The sequence below is a fragment of the Mandrillus leucophaeus genome, unplaced genomic scaffold (genome assembly GCF_000951045.1).
Source record: "Mandrillus leucophaeus isolate KB7577 unplaced genomic scaffold, Mleu.le_1.0 Scaffold240, whole genome shotgun sequence".
In the NCBI taxonomy this organism is placed as follows: Eukaryota; Metazoa; Chordata; class Mammalia; order Primates; family Cercopithecidae; genus Mandrillus; species Mandrillus leucophaeus.
In genome coordinates, this window is record NW_012102477.1 from 1,313,282 (window position 1) to 1,318,089 (window position 4,808).

At 52.7% G+C, this 4,808-nt stretch overlaps 3 non-coding genes across 3 annotated transcripts; all 3 read left to right on the forward strand.

Annotated features, from left to right (window-relative positions):
* Positions 1–924: 924 nt before the first annotated feature.
* Positions 925–996, forward strand: TRNAP-UGG. Its single transcript has one exon. It is a non-coding gene; the product is annotated as a tRNA-Pro (tRNA).
* A 1,389-nt stretch (positions 997–2,385) lies between these two features.
* On the forward strand, positions 2,386–2,457 carry TRNAP-AGG. The gene has a single exon. It is a non-coding gene; the product is annotated as a tRNA-Pro (tRNA).
* Positions 2,458–4,469: 2,012 nt separating this feature from the next.
* On the forward strand, positions 4,470–4,542 carry TRNAK-CUU. Its single transcript has one exon. It is a non-coding gene; the product is annotated as a tRNA-Lys (tRNA).
* The last annotated feature ends 266 nt before the right edge of the window (positions 4,543–4,808 follow it).

Genomic DNA, 4,808 nt, shown 5'->3' on the forward strand with positions numbered 1-4,808 from the left:
CACTACGCCCGGCTGATTTCCATAGTTTTGTAGAGATGGGGTTTCACCATATTGACCAGGCTGCTCTCGAACTCCTGACCTCAGGTTATCTGCCCGCCTTGGCCTCCCAAAGTGCTGAGATTGCAGTAGTGAGCCACCATGTCTGGTGGACGAATTTTTTTATTTTTATTTTTATTTTTTTGTAGGAACGAGGTCTCACTATGTTGCCCAGGCTGGTCTGAAACTCAAACCTGTAATCCCAGCACTTCGAGAGGCCGAGGTGGATGGATCACTTAAGGTCAGGAGTACAAGACCAGCCTGGCCATGGTGGTGAGACCCTGTCTCTACTAAAATTACAAAAATTAGCCGGGTATGGTGGCACACTCCTGTAGTCTCACCTACTCGGGAGGCTGAGGCAGGAGAATTGCTTGAACCCAGGAGGCAGAAGTTGCGGTGAGCCGAGATTGTGCCACTGCACTCCAGCCTGGGTAACAAGAATGAAACTGTGTCTAAAAAAAAAAAAAAAAAAAAAATCTATGAAGCCCAGTAATAAGCCCTTGATAAGCCCTTGATTTGTCATTCAGATTGTATTTTCTTTGGATCATCTTTTGCCGTTTTAAAAACTTGGGTGAAATCTGTTCATTTCCTTTGTGATTTCTGACATCACTATTCTGCCTGGAAATCCTTTTACCTTAGTAATAGGCATATGCACCTGTATTTCATATCAGCACGACATTTAAACCACCAGCTCATGACCTCAGGGGGTCACCTTGTTGGTTTATCCAGCAGGAGTAAAGCCTACCTCGGAAATCTGAGGGTGGCCGCGAACCCACAAGTGCAGATTCGCAGGTGCGCGCGCTAAGGACTGAGCTATTGGGGCGATGGAAAGAGTCTCTCTCTGCGCCAAGGGCGGAAGGACATGTTAAAAAAAAAAAATTAAAGCGCGGTTCGTTGGTCTAGGGGTATGATTCTCGCTTTGGGTGCGAGAGATCCTGGGTTCAAATCCCAGGCGAGCCCTTTTTCCTTCTCTTTTTTTCCCCTTTCGCATTTTCAGCAAGAACGGGAGACTAGGAAGGCGAAGGGAGGCTGCTGTTGGCAGAGCCTCAGTGGGGACCTCCCGGGGTCCCGGGACGCAGACGGACGGGCCTGAATCGCTCGCCTTGCAGTCGGTCCGTCACCCTGAAATGGGATCCAGCGCTGCCAACTGCGGTAACCGTGGTTAAAGGAGACGACCCCGAGCAGCAGGAGGAGGTTATTTAGAATAAGGAAGAATGCGCCGGGCTCGTTTATTTATGGGCATACATTTTTCGTAGGGTTCGAGAGTATGGCGGCTCCAGTCCCAGGTGAGCCCTACCAAGGTTTAAAATTGCATGGTATTGCGGGGAGTAATATGTGTGGCGGCGGGCCAGTGGGAGGGGAGTGAGGGAGAGACGGAGGGGCGAAGGCCCGGGCATCCTCCGGCAGCACTTTAGTGTGTCCTGGCGGGGTGGGGGTCTCGGCTCCCGTCTCCACGCCCAGACCCCGAGGCCTTCCCACTGAGAGCCAGGAAATTCGAGGCTTGGATCCGGAGGGGAGGAGGAGATCCTTTCAGTCCAGATCTGCCGGATTCTCGGGCTCCGGGTGAAATTTGGACACAGAGAAGGACAGAGTGACAGCAAAAGGTGCCCCGGAACCGACGCCTGGACGCGGCCTCTGCTGCCCCAAGGAGCCTCTGCTTCCCTACGTCCTGGTGACTGGAGGTTCCGCCAGTTCCCCAGTGAAGGGGAAAGAGGTACATCGCCGACTCCGGCAGGCGCCGCGGGCCTAATGGAGCGAAGCGACGCTCAGTGTCAGCCTCTTGAATTGAGGTTCCGTGTGGGAAGCTCGCCTTCTGGGTTTTGGCTTCCCTGGGAAGAAGGGAGGACCGGAGCGGGAGAAGCGTGGGACGCGGCGAGGTAGCGGGCCTGGTGGCTGGTTCCTGGTGCAGTCTCCAGGCCTTTACTGACCACCCATCGGCACCACGCCGCGGGGCTGCAGCGTTTCCAAGGCGGGCGTCCAGTGGTCGCGGTTCGCGGACCCTCAGCGCAGCAGCTGCCCGCTCTTGAGACGTTCCCATGTCCTGCCGGAGCTGGAGCTCCTCACTACGCGGCGTGACGGGCGGATCCCCAGCCCAGGGCTGAGTGGCGGAGGCGGGCGAGGGCCCGGGGGTCCCGGATTGTGGGGGCACAGGGGATGTTCCCCATTTTGTGCGGCGCAGGGAGAAGCGGGGGCTCAGGGCTCCCTCCGCGCCCACCCGCGCTTGAACTTGTCTCTTCCAGACTTCAGGAAACCGGAGTCTCCTCCTAGCTCTGCTCTGCTGGGTCCCCACCTCTCGCCACGAGGACGCCACGAAGGCCACAGAGAGAAGCCGGAGGGAACGCAGTGTGTGGCTCGTTGGTCTAGGGGTATGATTCTCGCTTAGGGTGCGAGAGGTCCCGGGTTCAAATCCCGGACGAGCCCAAGTTTTGGTCCAAAACATTGGTTTCTACCCTTTCCTACTTTAGATGAAGATCAGAGATCCAAACAACTCTGACAGGTCAGCGCAGTCCGAGTCCTTCGATGTTAGTTTGTTTGTTTGCTTGTTTTGAGAGGGTGTCTCTGTGGACCCAGCTGAAGCGCAGTGGTGTGATCTCACCTCACTGCAACCTCCTCCTCCTGGGTTCAAGCAATTCTCCTGCCTCAGTCTCCCAGGTAGCTGGGACTACAGGCACGTACTACCATGCCTGGCTAATTTGTTTGTGTGTGTGTGTGTGTGTGTGTGTGTGTGTTTTGTTTTGTTTTGTTTTTTTTAAGTAGAGAGGGGGTTTCTCCGTGTTGGCCAGGCTGGTCTCCAACTCCCTACCTCAGGTGATCAGCCTGCCTGGGCCTCCCAAAGTGCTAGGATTACAGGCGTGAGTCACCGCGCCCAGACTTCGAAGATAATTTGTACAAAGATCCAAAGCTGTCTGACAGCACCCAGTGCCACATTTAAAATTTATTTGGAGTTTTGTCGCCAGTGTCGCCAGAGTCCTATCCCCTGATAAGCTTATTTTGTTTTCTGCTTTTTTATTTTTATTTTTTGTGACACTACTTTTGTCAGTAGGAACTCACTCGAGGCACTGAAGAAGAGGTAAGCCGTCCCTATATACAGTAAGAGCCGAGTCTTCACAGTCAGATACCTTAAAAGGTCTACCCTGGGATTCCCACCCAGTGTCCCTGGCTCCGGCGGCTAGAGCCTTAACGGGAGAAAGCCGGGCACTTGAGCAGAGGAGAAGGGCTATGGGCGTTTGCATCTAGGGTCCAGAGTCCTCTCCCTCCCCACATCCCGACATTCCTCACCTGCGTGTAGCCTTCTGGGGCTCCTCTGCTTCCCCATCCTAGTTCTGGAAGGAGTGCAGACCGAACCCAGGAGCCCGAGTATCCGCGTCCTGAGTCCTAGCGCCCACCAGGACTGGAGCCTCCTCGCATCTACTCTGAGGACAAAATCCACTGGCAGAATCTTCCTTTTTGTTTGGGATGCTGGGTGTGAGAACACGCCATGAACCAAGAGTCGTAAATAATCCAATTTTGAGCACGTGAGAACCAAGTGGAAAGAAATTCAAGCCGATTCAAAGTGACCAATCTCTGGTTATGCCCTTGAGCCCCTGCAGAAGCAAAGAATAATTTGTGTGTGCGTGTGGACAAATACATTTGTATTCCAGATCTCACAGAAATTCCTACACCAAGAAATTTACAAGGACAATGAACACTGCGCCCTAAAAATTAACAAGGAAACAAGGTACCAGGAGCAACAACTCATTAACAGGAACAGAAACTAAATTGCAAACATTTCAGATGCAAAGTGTATCAGACTCATAATACAACTATTCCTACAGTGTCTAAAAATATGAAAGGCGATAAAGAAAATATCTTTGACAACAGGACCTCCAACCTTCTAGACTGAAAAAAGAACCAAATAGTTCTAGATATAAAAGCACACAGTAATGGAAACGGAACAACTAAATGCACATCACGGTAGGTTACAGTGCGGAGCAGTATTGCGAGGGCTTCTGTGAGTCCCAGTGAGCTCTGGGCATTCTGTCTGCAACTGCAAGGATGGCCAATAATCCTGTGCCTGTAACTCGAGTGGCCTCAAAAAAAAAAAAAAAAAAAAAGGGTTGTCATTGACTCTTTAAGTGCGTGCAGTCGCAGTCTGGGGACATTTTTTCTCTTTCTGAAAGAAGGCCATTTCAGCGGAGGGCACAGATTGGGAGAACACAGATTCATGCCAGCGTGGTGCGGAAGGAGACTCTGGCGGGTCACCCCCATTTATGGGAGAACGCAGGGTGGTGAAGGAAGTCCTGCACTAGCGGGGACGTCGGTGGGGACTGAAGCTGCTGTGGGGGACCCCAAGTGCGCTCTGGTTTCTGGGACTGATTCATTACCTCACTTTGTTTTCACCACCCTTAGGCCACCCAGTCCATTTGTAGGTATAGAAAGAAGTCTATAAGGAAGCCCAGCTAGCTCAGTCGGTAGAGCATGAGACTCTTAATCTCAGGGTCGTGGGTTCGAGCCCCACGTTGGGCGTATGTTTTGATTCTGGCTGTCTCTCCCAGAATCTACCCTCTATCTGTGGAGGTAGAGGCCCCTGACAGATGCAGACTTGCTGGTACCTTTTAGATGTACCCCAAGGGTACATCTTTTCCTCCCAGCTCTCTGCCCCTGGCAATGCAAGACTTGGTGAAAGAAGAAACTCAGGCCGGGCGCGGTGGCTCAAGCCTGTATTCCCAGCACTTTGGGAGGCCGAGACGGGCGGATCACGAGGTCAGGAGACCAAGACCATCCTGGCTAAC